Source organism: Nyctereutes procyonoides, unplaced genomic scaffold (assembly GCF_905146905.1).
Source record: "Nyctereutes procyonoides isolate TBG_1078 unplaced genomic scaffold, NYPRO_anot_genome, whole genome shotgun sequence".
Classification (NCBI taxonomy): Eukaryota; Metazoa; Chordata; class Mammalia; order Carnivora; family Canidae; genus Nyctereutes; species Nyctereutes procyonoides.
The window spans coordinates 24207959-24230410 of NW_026575146.1; the positions used below are offsets into that span (position 1 = coordinate 24207959).

The 22452-nt window shown below is 38.6% G+C and overlaps 1 pseudogene; it reads right to left on the minus strand.

The window, feature by feature from the left end:
• LOC129499968 (protein LSM12-like) overlaps positions 1-21912 on the minus strand; it is a 76307-nt pseudogene extending 54395 nt beyond the window's left edge.
• Positions 21913-22452: the final 540 nt, after the last annotated feature.

Here is a 22452-nt window from a genome sequence, read left to right on the forward strand (position 1 = left end):
TAAGTCATGAATGTGTGTTGAATTTTGCCAAGTGCTTTTTTTTTTTGCATCAATTAATATCACCAAATGTTTTCTCCTTTAATTTTTTGTTGTGGTAAATAATTCTAATATCTAGGTCAAAACGTGATAGGTGTGTCTTGTCTCTTATAAATAGAATGTAATGGGATTTTAAAAAATTCATATATGGCTACTTCCTTACCTTCTAGCACTTTAAGATGCCCTAGACTCATATGTTCCCTACTCCAACCCTAGAAGTAGCCATAGAAGAAAGGAAAGTAGTCCTTTCTTCAAGGACCCTGTTTCTTTTTATTGGAGAATGGCCTTTAGAAAGTAGGACTGGACACTAGGTGTGCACATTGCTGTTGGCGTATTCTAGCCCCCTCAGTGGACAGAAGGAAGTATGTAACTATATATCTATGCTGATACTGAGTTTTAATTTCTAAATTTGTGGTTTTAACTTCATGCAGGTGGTGAAAAATTGAGCTTAATATCCAGGCATGACTTTTAGTTTCAGTTTCTTGAGGGAAGCTCTTTGTCCATTCATCATTCAATGCTGCCAACATGCTTGCCATGATGTGTTCTTGGGCCAGTGAGCATAAATCTTTCCCTCCTTTTCACAAACTGGACTCTTCTTTCTGGCTCCTATATTTAAGCGGTTCCAATGTTCCATGAAACAGAGAGTTTGCAGCCTTAGTCATAATCCTCTCAGGCATCAGATTTTTACCCTCTTTCTTCATGTCTCCTGACACTCCTCAGGGCTATTTAGCTTTTGATATGGCTTCGATTTTAGGTTTCTTCATGGTTTCTGGTACCTATGGGTATCTTTTTCTTATTTGGAACTCTAGTAAGGATGAGAAGAGATATTTGATATATCTAGTATTTTCTTGTGGGGTGTGTGTGTGTGTGTGTGTGTGTGTGTCTTCTCATTGGCTTCACATGCTGTGTTGAATAGAAATTATGTCTATTTACAGCTAAGGAAACAAACACTAGAAAATTTGTGTGACCCAAAATCAGATAGAAACTTAGTGCCAGACTATCTGCCCTCTCATCTCTGGTCTTCCCACATTACACTGTTGTCCCTGTGGTAACTACAATAGTTTCACTGAGTTTTAAAACTTTTCATATATGACTTTTACTTTCCCCAAACTAATTCAATTCTAAAAAACTTCCAAAGGGGACACCTGGGTGGCTCAGGGGTTGAGCATCTGTCTTTGACTCAGGGCATGATTCTGGGGTCCTGGGATCGAGTCTCACATCAGGCTCCCTGCATGGAGCCTGCTTCTCCCTCTGCCTGTGTCTCTGCCTCTCTCTCTCTCTCCCTGTCTGTGTCTCTCATGAATAAATAAATAAAATCTTTAAAATTTTTTTTTAAAAATAAAAAACTTCCAGAGTTCTCTACCAACTTCACTTGAAATGTTACCATAAAGCTGATGAGGGGGCGGGGGCAGAAAAACACAATAGACTGAGAATGGATTCCTCTTCATTCTAGGACAATCTGAAATATATTTAATTTTTCAGCCTAATTATAGAATGCAACAGTGCTTGGGAAACACAAATACCCCCCAAATTGCAGAATTCATCTAGAATCTAGAACTCGAATATTAGTCATGTGTAAAGTCATTGATTTGTTGGAGTTTATATAGACAATATTTATAGCTCCTTATTTTAAACGTATTTTAAATGATTAGATTTAGTGTCTAGATTTAGAGGTAAAATTCTGGACTTTCTCTTGGTAAGGAGGAAGCTGATATGGGGTATGTAAAAATGGGAGTAAATGTTTGCATTATGGTTAAAAAGCTCTCCCTTCAATGTGCTTCATTGATTTTTCCTTATTGCATACTTTGTAACTGTTGATTGCCTATTTATGACTGTCTCATTGTTTAAAAAGTACTAATACTAAGAAAACGTTTACATAATCAAATGCTTTCAAAATTAAAAGTCTTTATTGATAGGATAAATTATATAAAATAATATGTTAAGCGTAGGCTTATAATTTTTGTGGAGAAACAAGCAAAGGCAAAACAAACTAACAGAATAACCTCCTCCTGACTTCTAACTAAAGTCCTCTATTGATACCAGATGGATATCAGATATAAAACATGACTGATACTTCATTACTCATATTATTTTTAAACAGAAGAAATGACCCTATCAAATGCATTCTAAATAATTCACTGTTGGGATGTGAGAATCACTTAACTAGATTTCTTTCCTTAATCTGACATTAACATAAATGATGTATAATGCTAATTAAAATTCAAGACTCAGTTATGCTTGGGTAAACCACAAAAGTGGCTTTTTAAGCCTAAATTCTCCAATTTTTTTATAGCAAATATCATGTATGGCATCTACTTGTGGGCTTCTCAAAAGTAAATCTTGGAGTACCTGAGTGACTCAGTTGACTGAGCTTCTGACTCATGATTTTGGCTCAGGTCCCAATCTCATGGGTGATGAGATCAAGCCCTGTGTTGGGCTCCACGCTCAGTGAGGAATCTGCTTGAGAGTCTCTCTCCCCCCTTCTCTCTGCCCCTCCCCTAACTCATGTGTGTTCACTTTCTCTCTAAAATCAATGTCTTAAAAAAAGTAAATAGTAAGTTAAAAGTGTATTTGTTTGTTTTATGGAAAATTATTAAGTCTTTCAAAATATATTTATTAAGATATAGCCACTGGAGCTATATTTCAGTTGATTTATCCTAAGACCCAAAATGCAATGCACAACCAGAGGATTTTTATTCACGGTCATTTGTTATGACTGAATATCAAAGTCTGATTAATCTTAGCTGGAGATGACCAAGTCCATTGACTGTCAATATTTATACAATTAAAAAATTTTTACTCATCCACATAACCTGGCAAATGTTAATGGAAGTTGCTATTAGGCATGATGTTCTCCTTCTGGAAAAAAACTTAAGTAACTTAAGTGGAAGAGAGAGATCCCAAATCCAAGATTATTAGCTGTCATTGACTACAAGCTCTTTTATCTTTCATATGAAAAGAGAATGAGATATAAATTAAATAAAGTATTAATCTGTGGTAGTTGTTTCAAAGATGCTTATGCAATAATCGCTGATAAAGTGTTTGGAAGCCCAAGAACTGTGTGCACAACTGATGAACTAATGTCTCAAATGACATCATGGGCATGATGAAATCCCAGTAGTTCAGATTATCTCCTCTACTTTGGGATTCAGGCAGTTTAAGGCCAGGGACCTAAAGAGAGAGCCATCACCTCTGGAATGAAAATTCCTGCTGGAACTTACTCGTTATTTATGCTCACATCTTTACTGGATGGATCAAAGCCTTGTGCTGTGCAACCATCGTCTGTTCTAACAGTACACTCTTTTACATTACCCCCCCTCCTGCTTTCAGAAACTTTGACAGCAATTTATTAGAAAATAACATCCATTCCCATAGCAGCCACCATTGTGAACAGATGACTTCCAGGGTGCTTTCCCTACAGGGGTGGGTGGCCCGTACCTGCAGCCAGGCCAGCAGCAGCATTGTGTGCACGGGGCAGCGTGTGTGCCCTACCCAGAGCCCTGCTCAGGCACCTGCATTCATGGCCTTCTGCAGACGCAAACCGTAATGTTCTTGAAAAGAAAGGAGTAAAGTATTTTCATTGTTCTTTTTTACCCTTTGCCTTCTTCTGGTTCTGTCATGAACATGTGTTTTCTCTAAGGAAAGAGGGCACCATCTGACCCTTTGATTTATCCTATAATTCCCAATTGTGCTTCACAGAACAAAAAGCCTTTTCAAGAGGACAGTAGGAACATTTTTCATTACTCTTTCTAAGAAAAAGAAAACTAGCGTAACATAATAGAGTGGTGGTTCTATAGCATTAGAGGTCTACCTGTCTCTTTTACTCATTTCTTTCTGGAAGCTCTAAAAGCAGAGCTTTCTACTTGCTTCTGGTAGGAGGGGAAAGGATGGGGGAGGTAAATGTGGACACACACGTGTGTGTGTGTGTGTGTGTGTGTGTGTGGTGTTAAATAAGATGAAACAGTTAAATAACTGGAGAAAAAATAAGCCACTTTTTATCCTCCCCACTCCCCTTTGACTAAACATGTCCATGCTAACCAGCTTTGCTAAACATCCCAGCACGTGTCCTTACTGACCTCATCAGACAGCAAGGCCAACACCTAATAATACTCTTTGGTCAACAAACAGGTATTTAGTATTTGGGGAAAAAATCCCTTTGAAAAGATTTGACTTTTCCCTCTTAAAAAACAACTGAGTTATTTAAAAAATAGTGGCACATTAGCAATTGCAATTGTCCCCACCCCCCATGGGATCCCTCCTGCCTGCTCTTGAGGAACAGTAGCTTCCTCTACACTGAACTTGGTGTTCTCGCTGGAGTGGTGCCCCCACTGCTGCTTAGTTAGGTGACCTGTCTTCAGTTTATTTATGTTTTCTAGATGCTCTTGACGAGTAAACCATGGTGACGTGGGAAGAGGCTTGCCACTTTGACAAGATGATAGCACCCTTTGATGCTGGTGAGACCCCACAGGGAAGAACGGATATTTTGTGAAGTAAGTGGTAGCCATGAGTGAGATATTGGAAATTGATTGATGTCCAGTTATCAGTACTTAGTGGGCAGTGGCAAGGATGCTGAACACCCTGCAGAGCGTGGGATAGCCTTATAAAAGGAAGAAATGTCCCATCAAAATGTTGGAAATGCCCCTGGAAAAAAACCCTGGGTCTAGTGTGTATTGAGAAGGGAAGAGGGGCGCCTGGGTGGCTCAGTCAGTGAAGGATCTGCCTTCGGCTCAGGTCATGATCTCGGGGTCCCGAGATCGAGTCGCGCATCGGGCTCTCTGCTCAGTTAGGAGTCTGCTTCTCCCTCTCCTTCTGTGCTCTCACTGTCTCAAATAAATAAAATCTGAGAGAGAGAGAGAGAGAGAGAGAGAGAGAGAGAGAGAGAGAGAAGGGAAGAATGTTGTCTTAAGTTCTTCCTAAACTCTCCATCTGACAGTTCCTCCTCTGTGTCATACGCACCCTTGTTGCTCCCCATTCCACGATGGGCCACTAGTCACCCTGCTTCTAGTCACTTTCTGACATTCCTTTTAGAACCTGTTGCTCCCCGTCCAGGGCAACCAACATCGGGACCAGCTCCACTGTGCCTGTACTCTTCCCAATTCCTCTGTGTTTTGTATTTGATTCAACTGAGATTTTGGCATAAGCAAAGGGAATGACCTTGTAACCTGGAAAATATTTAGAACTTTATATTAAGGATGTTTTTTTCCAGAGTTCAAGGGTGATCTCTCAAGGGAGATCAAAGCACTGACGTTTGTGATCTTGTTAACCATTCTTAAATCTGAGATGCTTCAGTAGAACATTCTCTTCTTTTCATCTCTGCCATGTGAATCTATCTTCCAGAAACTTTGTGCCATACCCATCGAATTATCTATCAGCTTTCTCAGCAGCACATTTCCTGAGGTCTTGGGTAAGTCTATCTAGAAACACAAACACATGCACACACACACACACACGCATGCACGCACGCACACACACATACACACATGGTAATGGTATATTACAGCCTCTAGCACTAGTAGGGATTCAATCAAGACTTGTTGAATGAATGAATAAATGGATGAATGAATGAAAAAGCCCCTTTCTCCTCCTTTTGTATTTCTTTTCCTCCTCCTTTTTCTTTTTGCTAGGGTAGTTAGATTTGGTTTCCATTGCTTGAAGTTAATAATCCTGATGGATATTGAATTGAATTGCTTTTTTTTAAAATTTATCTTCTGAGAGGTAAAATTTAATGCAAACCCAGTATTTGCCAACGGATAGAGTTTATCAGTTACCCTCTGTTCAACTCTGCCCTTGGGCATTAGATAAAAGCCCTTCTCAGAAATACAGTTGGATAATACCCGATTCATGACCCCATTTCAAATGTTTAGCAGAGTTTCTTCTGGTGCAGCTCTGTTGAACTGAAATGAGGTCTCCTAGCCTTGCTTTCTGGCTTTCTAGCACTCTGAGTAAATCACATGCACCAGAATTTCCATCCCCATGAATGCGGTCATTAGCTCTTCCTGACCCCCTCACCTGAACCTTTCTGAGGACCAAGCCTTCACATATATCACCCCTTCTCTCTTTGTGCCCAGTTGCTTTCTGTGGGTAGCCATCTCTGTGACAAGAGAAAGAGATTCTGAGGGAGAGGGAGAAGGGGGTAGGGGAAGGGACTCTGACTTCTCAAAAAGCATCACTCATATGGCAAGTTGCCCACTTTTTGGATTGCAATTTTTCTGACCCAGTGATTAAACAGTGAGGAGGGGTAAAGTGGTCTTGCTCCACATTTTCATGTGGGTATCACACAGCTGCTCTGTCTGCTTTGTCTTAGCTGTTAGAGGAAATTCCTCTCAAATTCTACAGATCAACTGAGTATCATTTTTAAGTGGCAGCCTTGGAAATGTATACATCCTTTTTTGGATTTGTTACAAATATTTTAGTAGAAGTTTGGAGAAATCATGTTAGAGCTTAACCTAGAGGCCTCGTGTTTATTTATGTACAAATGATATTTTAAGTATTTTGTAGTTTGTCCAAATATGACACATACACTCATGGATGATCAAACTAGGACTTGCATTCACACACTTCATGTTTCACTAATGTGATTGTCCAACTGGGAGGTATAATTTCAAGCTCTGAGCTTTCACCATTGCCAGTGTTGAGACTCTGGCCCCTTGATCTTTATTATAAACCCTTCTAGCCATCAAAAAGGTATGAAAAGGCTCAGCAGTTAAGTTGTCAAAATATGCCTCCTACTTTGAGGCCCTCTATTCACTGTTGGACCATTGTTTCTGATGATTCTGGTAACCCTGACATGATTTTCAAAGTTTATCTGAAGCCTTATCGAAGGCAGGCACAACTTTCATTTTCCTCACTAATGAATGCTCTTGAAGTTCTTCTAATTCATTGAAATTAAATGCTTTGAATGTGGGAGTCATGCCTATAATTTGTAAGCATCCCGGAGACCACTTATACACTCTGTGTCTTGCACAGAGGTGATACTTAGTGGCTATTGGTTGATTTGATTACCATCAAGGCTGTGGTTGTTAGGTGTCAAGTGGTAGGCTCGCAGATGGGGATATTGAATCTCAGGTCTACCAGTCTTTAGAAAACCATTATGTGAATGGAAGCATTACAATACATATTACATGTATGTATTGGCATTTTCTGTTTGTAGTAAGCACTTCCTATGTGCTGTCTCATCTAATTCACTCATTTATTTATTTAAAAACGTATTATTGAAGTACAGTTGACACACAACATTGTATTAGTTTCAGGTTATAGCATGGTGATTCAATATCCAAATGCCTTACAAAGTGATGACTACAATAAGCGTAGCAACCATCTGTCACTATAGAATGTTATGGCAATACTGTTGATCGTGTTCCCTAGGCCGTACTTTTCACCTCCATGGCTTATTTATTTTATAACTGGAAGTTTGTTCCTTTTAATCCTCTTCACCTATTTTGCCCATCCCCTAACCCTCCTTCCTTCTACAAACCACCAGTTTGTTCTCAGTATTTATGACTCTGTTTCTGTTTTTTTGTTCATTTGTTTTATTTTTTAGACATAAGTGAAATCATATGGTAATTCTCCTTCTCTATCTGATTTATTTCACTTAGCAAAACCCCCTCTAATTCCATCCAACTTGTCACAAACGGCAAGATCTAATTCTTTTTTTGATGGCTGAGTAATATTTCATTGGGTGTATACACCACATCTTCCCTATCCATTCATCTACCAGCGGATACTTGGGTTGTTTCCACACCTTGGTTATTTTAAATAGTGTACCAATAAACATAGGGATACCTGTATCTTTTCAAATTAGTGTTTTCATCATTTAATTTACTCTTTGCTGCAGATATTTATTCCATTTGTACCAACAGGAAAGTGCAGGCTCAGAAGAAGTGATTACATGGTCTTAGTAACTAGAACAATAGCACCTACGTAAAATTACATGCTGGGAGCTAAAAAGGAAAAATCAGAAGATGATATATTTGGGAGAAATTTTTAAAGTGTGACGAACCGTAAGCAAATATATCTGCTAGGGAGATAGCCTGGCCCAGAGACATAGCTGGCACTCAGTGGAGACTTGGGGTTCTAGAAGCATTGACTTCAGTAGCTGGAACTTTCACTTATGGGCATTGTCAAGTTTTCTGTTTCCTTTTTGTAATTTTTATTCTGAAGAGCTACAGCAGAGAATTTGAGTGATAGCATAAAGGAATTTGGAATTTCTTTGAATGCTTAGCATTTTACATTATTAATCATGCTTAAGTTAGGCATCCAAAGGTCCTATCAGACCAGTAGCCTATTCCTGATTAGGGAAAGCCATGTTTCCCCTATTACTGGAGGCCTTGTCCTCTAACTGTCCTTAGGAGGGAAATGTTTCCCGTTCTGTATTTTCAGCTTAACAATCTTCCCCTTGAGACACTGTAGTTTGATAGTGTAAGACCCAGCCAGTAGATGGGTATTTGTCTAGTGCAGCACAGTCCAATGAAATTTTCTGTAACAATGGATATGTCCTCTATCTGTTCGACTACTGTAAGCCCCGAGCCACACGTGGCTATTGAGCATTTGAAATGTGGCTAGCATGACTAAGGCATTGAAAATTTTATTTAATTTAATTTAATTAACTTACAGTTAAATTTAAATGACCACATGTAACTAGTATTTGCCATGTTGGATGACACAGCTTAGTGTCTGGGAAAAAAAAAAAGAAATGAATCAGTTCCAGGTTGCCCTCAGTCTGCTCTTCCTACCGAATTCTTGCCTCCACAGAGCTTTTTCCTGTACATGATCATTTGATTCCTTCCTGTTCTCACCTCACTCCACTAACTTTTTCTCTTATCACTTGTTTCTCAGCATTTTAAAACAATTACCTTCTTGCTTCTAGCAGGAATTTCAAAATTGCTTTATTGGATAATCTTTTCATAGAAGCATTGTTTTCCTCATTTCTCCCAATATTTGAAAATAAAACTAATAGTTTGCCAAAGCTGTTCCTTTTCATATTACTTATTAATGCAGATAAGTATTTCCCAAAGTGTGGAGCATGTGCCCCCAGTGGCATGAAAGACAATTTTAGGTGATACGATACTACGCATTTATATGACTTTATTACTTATTTTTATTCTAACGACTATTGGGGAAATGTGATTAGTACCTCAAATGTGTAATTTCATGGATATTATTGCTTAACATGAAGCTAAAGTAGACGTTTATATTTTACAAAGAGAGTCATTTACAACAATATTAAGTAAATAGTAGTACAGGTGGTATGCAGATATGGCAAAACTCATTAATTTATTTAAAAAATGTGAACTCTGGGAAATGCAGTTGTTAAATAAACTTTCTGTATTGACTCCATTCCCTGCCGTTCCCTGCACATTCTCTGAGCTCCAGCCCAGTGCCCAATCACCTGCAAACACTTGAGCATTTCTCCATCAGGCCTTTGTTGATTTGGTTACCCTTTCAAGGCTGCCCTTCTGTCCTGGACCTCTCATTCTCCACTAGGTGAAATTCTGCACAGCCATCGAGGCCAGATCAAATCTTTGTAGAAACCGTCCATGTCACCCTCTTCTTCCTTGACTCCTCCATAAAGTAAAACTCACCTACCTTCTTAACCTCATGGCATGTTATTCATTCTTCCAGCGTAGCGCTTACTTTTGATAGTTGAGTTGGCTTATGTGTGGATCTGTTTTACTCCCTGGGATTGAGAATTCCTTGAAAGGAGAGACATTGTCATAATCATCTTTAAACCTTAGTGCAATCACAGTGCCTGGCACATAGCCAGTGTTTGTAAAATATTTATTAGGGGACAAACTGTGTTTTTAAATCAAACTGAGTTATGTGAAGCCAATTTTAAGCACCCTTGCCCCTTTCTGCTTGTAGTCAATACATTTGCAGGCAGCCGTTGGCTACACTAGGCTAGTCAATGCTCAGAATGGCAGGTTACATGTAGTATTAGCCGAAAGGAAACACATAAGGATTTAAATCTGGGAGGAAAATGGCAAAGCTTTGCAAAACTAAAACAAATGACTTTGTAAAAATAACTCAAACTGCTGCTACCAAAGAGATTTTAGACTGAGAATTTAATTTATTCAAATAATGCAGGCTAACATGCTCTGCTTTATTTCGAGGAAAAAAAAAACATCTTTTTGGTTTCAATTTCAATTATGCACCTTGTCTATGCTGATTTCTGTCATCATTGCTTAATGCTTCTTTTCACTTTGTTTAGCAAGCTGTATTGCAAATATAACATTACATAGCTCTTTGCTATTGAGGTCAGATAAGATATATACAGAGAATATCTGAATACAGTACATTTTCTGCAAACATCCTTATGTGAATGAGTCATTTACTTATGTCTAGGACAGTAAAAGTATTCAAGAGAGCCAGTATTTATAGAAACCATTTCTGTTTGAATAAAAAGTTTACTACACTACTTTCTAGAAAGCTCTTGGACTTTTCTTAAAGTGTTTTTTTGGTTTAGATATGCAATATATTTGTTTAGAAAATATTTCCTTTCATATGAGCTTTCCTCCAACTTTAAATAAAGTCTAGTAGCTAAGAGCTTATTCCATCTATATATTTTGTTAACAGAATCTGATTTTTGACAATGTGTGGGACAGATTCCTAAGCCTATTTCTTCATTGTCAGTTAATCATTTGACAAATACTATTATTTGCTGGACTCTGTACCAAGTAGTGGCATAGAAGCTGAATAAGACATGAAGCTTTTAGTCTCCAGAGAACCATATAGGAAGATGATGCTGTGTTTGGTGCACACAAAGAGTGCTGTGATTGTATGAGGACATCTAACTGGATGATGGGGTCAGGAAAGCTTCTCGGAGGAGGTGACTCCCTGAGGTAGTTTTTAAACAGTAAGTAGGTCAGCTGGTCCAGGAAAGAAGGGAAGAACAGTCAGATCAAGTGGTATGTGGGAAGGCCCCTAGGCATGAAACAATCCCTGACAGTAGGGAAACAGAGCATTCTTTGTGACTGTGCAAAGGGTGCTCTCACTGGGGAAAAGAAGGAAATGAGGCCAAAGGGGGTTGACATATGGTCAGAATATGAATGGACCTTCCACTAAGCTAATGAATTTGAATTTTGTCCTGATTGCTGGTGGAGCCCTTGATGGGTTCATAGCAGGGAAGTGACGAGTTAGATTCGTATTTTGGATAGGGCACTCTGGCAGCTTGATGAAGGGTGTACTGAAGTAGGGCCAGACTGGGATAAAACACCCAATTAAAAGTGGGTGTTTTATCCCATCTACTGATTTGATCCCAGTCACTGTAGTGACTGTACTAAGATGAAAAAAAGCCTGGGCAAGGCTTAGTGATACAAATGAATGGGGAAGAGCAGGAGGAGATTTTAGGAGATGACACTGTAAGACTTTGTGCCTGTAGGGTGAGTGGGAGTTGCAGTGTTGATGATACCTTCCAGGCTTTGCTTGAGCACCTGGGTCTGATATAATGTTATTCATGGAGCCAGGTGTCATAGCCAGATGAGGAGGTGGGTCAGTGGGGTTTGAAACACAGTGTTTATAATGCACCTCTGAGACATCAAGTGTCGGGATTCAAGATTATCTGAAAGTTCTGAGGAAGAAAGAGAGGTCAGAGAACAACTGAAAGTACCAAGAGATAGCCAAAGCCAAATATGTGGCTAAGATTATCCAGGGATCATGTTCTGAATAAGAAAAGCAAAGAACCAAGGTTGAGGCTCTGGACAAAACCAACAGTTAAGAGGCAATTGGTAATGGATGTTATATGTGGTAATTGGTGTTCATTAGGCTTATTGTGGTGACCATTTTATAATATATACCAATACTGAATCATTATGTAGTGCACCTAAATTAACATAATGTTTTATGTTTATTATATCTCGATAAAATTTAACAAAATAAAAAATAATAAAAGAGAAAGGAATAATAAAAAATTGAGTCTATAACTTCAGAAAACTAGATGAAATAACATATTTAGGCAAAAGCCTGACATTTTCCTGTTATGAGTCCAAATGTGTTAAAAAAAAGAATAGTCCAGAAACCAGTCACAAAAGGACAAATATTGTTATAATTTTACTTATAAGAAGTACCTAGAGTAGTTGAATTTATAAAAACAGAAATTAGAATGATGGTTTCCAAGGGTTAGAGGGTGAAAGGAATGGGGAAATTTCTGTTTAATTGGAGGAGAGTTTCTGTTTGAGAGAATGAAAAAGTTCTAGAGATGGATAGTGGTGATGGTTGCATAATACTGTGAATATACTTAATGCCATGGAAGTGTACACGTGGCTTGTTTGATTTTATGCTGTGTATTTTACCACAAGAAGAAAGAGTGAATAAGTTTTGTGTTTTAGAAGATATTTAGAGAAATGGTATGTTTCTCAAATTTCACCAGTTAAAATAATAAAAAAAAGTAAAATAAAAGAAAGGAAGGAAGAGAAAGAAAAAGAAAGAAAGAAAGAAAGAAAAAGGAAAAGAAAAAAAAGAACAGACAATTGGTGGAGAAAGAAGCCTATAGCATAAATGGAGAACCAGAGGTGGGCAACAACGAAAGAAGCATTCTTCTAGAAGCAGGAAGAGTAGAAAGTCAACAGTGTCAAATGCCACAGAGTGTGCAGGTAAAACAAGAACAGAGTGAAGTCCACGGGCTCTGGAAAATGCAGGAGATATGGAAGTTTTTGTTGACCTTAGTAAATGTTTCAGTGGCAGGGTGGGACAGAAACCATGTTTGAGCAAATTAAAGAGTGAATATAGAACAGAATGGAATTATAGACAAGAATTCAAAGCTCTTCTATATTGAGTGTTTAGAAGACTACTTGGGACAAGAGACAGCTTAGTTTTGTTTTGCTTTTAAAGATGAAGTTTCTTCAAACATGTTTGTATGCAGAAAGATAACTCAGTGGGGATGGAATCCAAGCATGGGGAGAGAAATCAGCCTTAGGTGAGAATGAGGGAGACACATGTACTAGGCAGAAAAGGAGGAAAAAAATGTTTTTAAAGAAAGATATTTGTAGAGCAGAAAGAAAGTTGAGGAAATTTTCACTGGATAATGTTCATTGTCTCATTGAGGAATGAGAAAAGAGAAGGTGACAGGGGGTTTGAAGAGAGGCAAAGTTCTGTGCACCTTTTTCAGGCTTATGATGACCGGAGGGAAGGAGCAGAGAATTTGAAGGATTGAGCTGATTAGGCCAGGAATTTTGTCGGATACTGTAATTGGAGAACAAAGGAGAGCAAGGAATAATTTAAAAGAATGATTGAAATGATAGTCTAATGGACAGAAGCTATTTAGGGAATTTCAAAATGTTGCAGTAAATGGGAAGAAATATGACAATTTACCAAGGTTTGTTTATTATTTAAAAAATTTTATTTAAATTCAATTTGCCAACATATAGTAGAACATGCCGTGCTTATCTCATCATTTAAAAGGTAAGCAACATCTAGGGAGAGGAGGGTATGAGCAAGTTTCCATGAAGAGAGTACTATGTAAGAATCCTGGAAGTGAAGGAGAACGTGTGTTGGGTGTTCCATTCAGGGGCCTCATCCCTTTGAAGACAGCAGGCTGTAGTAGGGAGGAGGCAGTGGGAGTGGAGTGAATGGATTCAGGAGACATTCTGGTGCTTGAATGAGATGTTGAAGGTGGGAGAGAAATGTTGCCATTAAAATGATTCCTGGGCCCACTTCTAACATATGTGCAGAGGGGCTCTTCCCCAATCACCATCGAGCAATTTCAGACAACAGTAAGATGTCTGAGAATTCAACTAAATTCTGACAGAGGTTAATGGTTAAGGGTTCAGTCCTACAAGAACCCTCCCAGCACCCCTAACACCCACACAACTTCAACAGCCAGTCATAAATCCCAGGCTGTTACTGTGCTTCTGATGGACAGACTCAGATTGGAGGTTACCATGACCCTCTCTTTAGACGTTAGATGCCAGTCACAAGTCCATATTGTTCTTTATACTTCTGACTGGCTGTAAATCAGAGGTTCCCACAACGGCCTTCTCCTTATGTTTGTTTAATTTGCTAGAGCAGCTCTCAGAGCTCAGAGAAACATTTTACTTACTAGATTACTGGTTTGTGATGAAAGGATATAACTTAGAAACAGCCAGATGGAAGGAATGCATAGGGCAAGGATGGGGAAAAGGCACAGAACGTCCATGCCCTCTAGCTACGCTACTCTCTAGCACCTCCACTTACTTATTCACTCACCCAGAAGCTTTTCAAACCCAGTCCTTTTGGGTTTTAATGGGGGATTCATTACATAATCATGATTAATCATTAGTGATCATTAATGATTGAACTCAATCTCCAGCCCATCTTCTCCCCATAGGTTAGGAGGGTGGGGCTGAAGGTTCTAACTCTCTAATTACAGGGTTGTTTCTTCTGGGAACCAGTCTCCATCTTTAGGTATGGTTCAAAAGTCACCTCATATATACACCAAAAGGTGTCTTTAGTGGTCTCATTACTTAGGAAATTCCAAGGGGTTTAGGAGCTGGGAGTCAGGAACCATGGACAAAGATGAAATATATGAGAAATATATTTCTTATGTCAACCTTAAAAATACAATATTTTACTAGCAAAAAATGGGTTTATTTGGGAATAGCAGCGAATTGCAATTCAGGACATGCAAGCTATGGAAAAACCATAGGGAAGACTGAAGAGAGAGTCAGTTTTAGGAGGAAACTCAAAGGATTGTTTTGAACAAAAGATCACTGAGTAAGAGTCTCGGATTGTGGCAGTTTCTTACTGGCTGTAGGCGATGCTGATTAGTGTATTGTTGCTGGGACAGGGAGGGATCTTCCTTCTTTCTTTCAGGAGAAGATGAATTTCTGTGTGAAAAGTGTCCTCCTGTGTCAAGATAAAAATTATTTTCCTCCTCCCTGCTGGTTATGCAGGCTGTAACGAATCGAATGTTCATGAGAGCTCCTCCTTCAAGGGCTTCCATACTCTATTTATAAATCATAATATCGCAGCCATTCATTGGATTAGTGAAGAAGTCATTTCAGGAGAAGAATACTGAGTTCAGTTTTAGCATCTGGGGTTTGAGATGTTCGTGGGATACATAAGTGGAGATGTTCAGTAGGGAGTAATCTATACTAGTCAGAAGCTCTGGAAAAAGACTTTGACCTACATAGAAATTTTAAAATCATGAGCTTATAAATAACAACTTAAGCCATAGAAATAGATGAGATTGCCTACAGAGAACTTGTGGAGCAAAAGAGGATCACAACTAAGGGGCACATGGAGAAAAAGTTTCTTGCAAAAGAAATAGAGAAGGAACAGTCAGAGTAAAAAATCCAAGAGTACTGAAACTGAAGAAAGTTTCAGGACAGTCATCTGGGTTATATGTTGTATACATTAAAAATATGAGTCAATAAATAAAGACCGAGAGAAGTGTCTGTAGGATTTAGCAACTAGGAGGTCCTCGGTAACTTTGGAAAAAGCAATTTCTGTGAAGTGGTGAGTGGGAGCAGTGTGGGCAGAAACCTCGCTGCATAAAATTGATGAGTGGGTGGAGGTTAGGAGAAAGAGACAGCAAGTGTAGACAACATTGTCAGAAGCTTCACTGAAAAGGAGAGAAAATGCCTTTAACTAGAAGGTATTCATTTCCTCTGACATAAACTCAGAGGTAGCATTATTATTTTTTCTCTTTTCAGAAGAGAAAGGTTTGAACATGTCTGAATGCTTACAATAAGGAGACAGAAGAAGGGAGAGGATAAAATACAGGAGAGGCAGCAGTACTTCCTTGATCAGGTTCCTTCGAAAAGCAAGAGGCCACGGGATCCAGCACACAGGTGAAGAGCATAGCCTTAGGAAGGGTGGGGAAAACTTCTTTACAAAAGGTGAGGAGGAACAAAAGAGGTAAATTTGTACCATCGGTTGTGGGAAACTGAAGGTGTTCTCAATGGCTTCTATTTTCTCTGGGAAGTAAGCAGGTAATGAAAGAAGAGGTGGTGGAGATGGTACAGGTGATGGTGATGATATATACTTTGATATACATAATTCAGAAGGCACTCATCTTTTTGTGATGATAAGGATCATGGGAGTGAAGAGTTAAAGAAAAGATCCTTGGGGGACGCCTGGGTGGCTCAGTCGTTGAGCGTCTGCCTTTGGCTCAGGTCATGATCCCAGGTCCTGGGATTCAGTCCTGCATTGGGCTCCCTGCAGGGAGCCTGCTTCTCCCTCTGTGTGTCCACCTCAATCTCTGCATCTCTCATAAATAAATAAATAAATAAATAAATAAATAAATAAATAAATAAATAAGATCTTAAAAAGATCCTTGAAACTAAGGAACAGAGCTCTTGAGGCGTTTGGTGGCTCGTTTATTTGAATATTTAAATGAAAGTAGTCATGGGAATAGAAAGAAGGAGAAACAGTGAGTCAGACACTAAAATGATCAGTTAGTGAGGGGGATGGGCAGCAGATCTGTAGATGACAGGCATAAGAAGGGGTAGCAGGTCGTCAAGTGTGATGTCCTTTAAAAAAAAGATGTCATTTTTTTAGAAGTGGGAAGAGAAATGTTGTGAAAGCAACAACAGGAAGCAGGTGGCCTACCCTACTTCTGGTGCCAAAGGTGAGCAGGATGTAAGGGAAAAAGCAGCATTCACTTGAAAGAGCTGCAAGGAAAGAGATGTCATCAGGGGATATTCAGATTTCAATTAGGCCAAAAAGGTGAAGATGCTGAGGATGAAAAGAGTAGTTTTCTGCTAACATCACAAGTTCTAGAAGACGTAGAGAGAAAGTGAAGGGTGTGGCAAAGGTGGAAGATGATCTCAGATTAAAGGTTATACAGACATCATTGTACCTGGGTGATGGTTGATGATTTAGGAAGCTTGGGGTTGTGAAGGTAACAAATAATCAGATGTAAGACATGATGGCATACAGATGATAAGTAAAATCATGGGCATGGTGAGCTTATCTTGGACATATAGAGTGACAAGGAAGGGCTCTAGAGACTGAGACTTGAGATATTCTGACACTTGATGGCTGGGTATAGAAATATAGGAGAAGGAGCTTAGAGAGAAGGCCAGGAAGGAATCACAAGGTTACACGACAACCAGGAGCACGTGGGTCATGATGAGATTCACTGGGAAAATATGTTTTCCAAAGAAAGGATTAGTTAATATTGGCAAAGGCTCAAGGGAGGAATAAATGCCCCATTATAACACAGAGATCATTGATAATCTCAATGAGTTTTGTGCAAAGTCACTGCACAAAAGCCAGATTGATCGAGAAGAAGTGAGAAAACCAGAATAATGAATTAACAAGTTCAACATTTGGCTTTAAGGGGATGATGAGAAATGAGGGGGGTGGCTCTGGAGCTAGAGAAGGCATGTTTTTTTATGATAGGAGAAACTCGAGTATGTTTGAAAATCTATAAGACAAGGAGGAAGTTTTATGTACAGGAGAAAGAATAGTGATGAGGAAAGTTTGCAAGAAATGGAGAAGCATGATACAATTGGTTGTTGTTGTTTGTTTGTTTGTTTTCCCCTCAGAGAACACACTGGGAAATTTGGTTGGGAGGTTAAAGAGTAGAATAACAGAAGAAAGAGTCTTGGAGATAATTAGTGGTCTTTGTGTGACTCCTTGAACATTTAATCTCAGATGTTTAGTTTTAGCCAATCATGGTAATGTCGCTCCCCTTGCCTCAATAGTCCAGGACTGGTATTTGACCCAATCATGGCCAATGGGTAAGAGAGAAGTCTGCTCATGGGTTTCTGGAAAGGAAGACATGGCTCCTTTCTTCTCCTAGATGATGGTGTATTTGGATATGACACCCAGAAATGCAATATGCTGGCAGCCCTGAGGGGAACCGAGCTGAGGGCAGAACCAATTCATTGAGGTTCCATAGAGAAAGATGGAAAGAAGCTAGGTTTATGATCATATCTTTGAGACACTATTAAATCTTCTTTTTTTTAAAGATTTTATTTATTTATTCATGAGAGACAGAGAGAGGCAGAGACACAGGCAGAGGGAGAAGCAGGCTCCATGCAGGGAGCCCAACATGGGACTTGATCCCGGGTCTCCAAGATCACGCCCTGGGCTGAAGGCAGTGGTAAACTGCTGAGCCACCCAGGCTGCCCACTAAGTCTGACTCCTACCCTATCCCTGGACTTTTTTTTATACAAAGCAATAAATTTCCTATCGTGTGAGCCAATTTGAGTTAGAGTTTTCAGCTACTAGCAGTTGGATATATCCGTACAAATGCAGTAGGATTAGTTGTTCTTAAGACTTAATACTGACACAAGTGTTCTGGCTGGCTTATAAGGCTAAGTAATTTTCATATTTTGAGATCCCATCAGAAATATTTGGCCTTTATACTGGTTCTAAATAGAACTTTGATGCTATTTATTGTTTCTGGATTGTATAAACCTCAGTGCAGGGTGACAGAGACATTATTTTAGGACTGAATCAATACATAAATAGCTAATGCTCACAGGGTCTTATGACCTTGCAAAGTTCAGCTCTAACTGAATTTACCATGGAAAAAATTGGCCTTCTGTAAGGTTTTTGGCCTTTATGAAACTTATTAATAAGCAAACAATATGGCATGTTCAAGTCTGAGTCACAAAATAAGAAACTGGCATTAGGTACAAAATTAGGAGCTCACTTGGGTTTCCAGGTAAACAAAAATATCACAACCCTATTTTCATATATTTTTCAGGAAGTATAAGTAGAAATTCTTTAAAATAGAGTTTAGAAATAGAAGAAAAGTTGTTACTGGGCTGAAGGTAGACTATTTGCCTTTTCAATATTTGACAATTTGATGTTGAAAGATAGCCAATGTGAGATAACTTACTCCCATTGACTTTAAACAACTAATTGACTTGTACAACTACTGCAGGGAAAAGGAAAATGTGCATCCAGTTGGATGAAAAACTCAAATATGTTCAACTTTTGATTTGAAAAGTGAGAAAAAAGCATATTTACTATCTTCCTTCCCTTCCCACTTTGATGCCAAAGTATGTTGACTAGAAAATGATGTCTCACTGCTTATTAATTTTCTACTTCTTTATGTCAACGTAAGACAAGAAAATGTTTGTTGAATTGTGGCTGAATTCATCTGTTGGGAAATTGAAGGTTTATCAATGAGGAAATGATAGATATCTCGAGAGAATGGAAGCACAGTTATCAAATTAATGAATCTGCCTGTAGGTTTACTAGTTGTTAGTTTAAGTAAGAAACTGTTGCAGCTCCTGGTGGCCTCTAGTCTTCCGCCTTAGCTGCAATCTGCTCAGGAAGATGTCTTGACAACACCAAGAACTCAGTTGAGAAAAAAATGTGTCAGGGTTACACTTCTATATTTTCCTTTCTTTTTGAAACAAGATATTTTTTGATCAAATTTATACCTGCACATGGTTTAAAGAGTCAGATCTATAAGGTTTTGTTAAGTAAAACAGTAGTGCTCCTCTTCCCTCTCCACAATTTTCCCCTTCACCATAGGCAATCACTTTCCATTCTTTTTTTTTTAAGATTTTAAAAAATTTATTCATTTACGAAAGACAAAGAGAGAGAGAGAGAGAGAGAGAGAGAGAGAGAGAGAGAGAGGCAGAGACACAGGCAGAGAGAGAAGCAGGCTTCATGCTGGGAGCCCGATGTGGGACTTGATCTCGGGTCCCCAGGATCACACCCTGGGCCAAAGGCAGGCACTAAACCGAGGAGCCACCCCGGGATCCCCCTCACTTTCCATTTTTTTAGTTGATTCTTATATTGATTTCTCACCATGGAAACAGCAGTTTTAGCTTTCTTTTTTCCTGTCCCCAAATATATGTATATCATTTCATTCTCTCATCAATCAAATGTAGTTATAAATACATCTAGATAAAAATACAGTGTCTATATGGTTATGGCTCAGAAATACTGTTCAGATCAGTTAGAGAGCTATAATTACTTTTCATCTCCTGCCTCAACAACTATTGGTTATTGCTGAAGTTAATAATTGCCATTTTCTTAAAATTCCTTTTTACTCGTTAAATTCAGTTATAACTTCTCTACCAGTTGTCTAAATTTACACTCAAGAGGTTAAGATGCATTAGGTTTTTTTTTTTTTTGATGCATTAGGTTTTGCTTGTTGGTTTCTTTGTTTGTTTTATCAATTTCATCTTGAAAAGACACTCTCCCGGAGTCTCTTGGCATGTTCCAATGTGGACTATTTGTCCTCGATGACTTGTGCACACCTATAGTTTTGAGATCTCTCATCATCATCACAGGTATTCCCTTTGCTTCTCTCCTGTGTTGGATCTCTTTATTTCTATTTCTCCTTCTTCATGGAATACCTCAACATGGAACACATGCTGGAATACATGTATTTGATGGAATTCATCAACAAGTACCTTCCTGATAAAAGGTGCATGGGAGGTAAATACTGTGAGTCCTTCTATTTCTGAATGGATTTTTACCTATACTCAAGAAGATTGATAATTTGGCTGGATATAAAATCCAAGAATGAAAATAATTTTCCTCCAGAATTCTGAAGACGGTTGAACTGTCTTCTAATTTCCATTGTTACTACTAAGGAGACCCAAACCACTCTAGATTTTATTTCTCCTCCAGAAGCTAAAATTCTTTATCTCCAAATTATTTGACTTTCATGATAATGTACTTGGTATACTCTATTGTGTTTGGCCTTTTTAGACTATTAACTCATGTTTTTGCAGTTTTAAGAAATCATTGCATTATTTCACTGAAATTTCCTCCCAATTTCTCTGTTCTCTTACAAGGAACACCTATTTTTCAAATGCTGACCCCCTTAATTGACTTTCTGATTTTCTTACCATTTTAATCTTTTTCCACTTTATTTTTTTAAATTTCAAAGTGAATTCATTAGATTTATCTTGCATACCATCTATTGGGTTTTTCATTCCTCCTTCAAACATTTTAATTTCAAAAAGTTGATTTTGTTTTTTGTATGTGTGTCATTCTGTTTCTACTTGAAGTTTTCAAAATCTTCTCTCACTTTTTGAGGATATAGGTGATGTTTTTCAACTTTATTAAGGCATATTTTGCATATCATAAAATTCACCCATAACATGCTTACAAATCAATGATTTTTAGTGAATTTATCTAATTGTTCAATAATCATCATAAATCAGTTTTATTTTATTATGTATTGTTTATTTATTATTTGCCATTTTTCCCCCAACTTTTAAATTTTTCTCTTGCTCTTTTTTGTTGGGTGCTTTGTTTGTTCAAGTCTGAGATTTGGAAATGTTGATTCTTTGTTAACAAGAGCCAGCAGGAAATATAGGATCCCTTGTCTCCTCTGGCCTGTCTCCGCTGAAGCCACCACCATACCTTGTTGGCTGGGCACTAGAAGAGTCTTCCATGTGTGTGGATACTGGATGACAAGGGCAAACTCCTTCTGTGGTTGCATGGCTTATGAACGCTGCAGTATCTTTTGGCTTTACACATCTCTAAAGTATTTTTAAACTATTTTGTGTACATGGCTCAGTGCACTCCTCCCTTTGCTTTTATAGTTTTCCACCTGATGTGAGGGGTGTATAAACAACATCTTCCATGACTATGATTTTTTCTTGTCATTTACGGTCTCTAAAGTTCTTGTGTATGGTCTGGAAGAGCTGCAGGCTCTTTAGGGAGACACCAGCACTGGGCCTAGCTCAGCTTCTTTTCTTTTCCTGTCTGTGCTTTGCTGGCAAGCTTACTATCATTGAGTGCAGTTAGGTTTCTTGTTCCATTATTAATTATCTCCACTTCTAAAACATACTGTAAATTTATGAGCAAGATGTCTGCATGGTTGGGCTTTCCACTGGAAGAGAAACGTTTTAAAGCTAGCATTTCAGACTAGTAGTGGAAGGCTACCATTCACCAAGCAGCTGAGGCTCCTGTCTCCTCCCTCAGGATGCCTGGCTCCCAGGGCTTCAGTACTTCACCCAGAGCAGCCGCCATCTTGGGAGAGCAGCCTACTATTTGCTATTAATCCTCCCTTCCCAAACTTGTCCCAGGCAACCACTACTTTACATTCTATCTCCATAGATTTGCCTGTTCTGAACATTTGATATAAGTAGAATCAAATGTTCTGTGCTCCTTGTGTCTGCCTTCCTTCACTTAGCAGAATATTTGAGGTTCATCCATCTCAGCATGTGTGTATCAGTCGTTGATTCCTTTTTACTGGTGAGTAATATTTTTCTTATAGCACATTTTTGTCTATCCATTGATCAGTTGATTGACTTTTAGGTTTTTTCCAATTTGGGGCTTTTATGAATAATGATTCTAGAAACATTTATATGCAAGTCTCTGTGTGGGTATATGACATATGCATTTCTCTCGGGTAGATACCTGGAAGTGGAATATCTAGGTCAAGTGGTAACTTTATGTTTAACTTTTAAAGAAATTTCCAAACTGTTTCCCAAAGTGGTTCACCATTTTATATTCCTAGCAACAATGTATCAGTGTTTCTGTTCTTCACATCTTGCCAACATTAGTAAT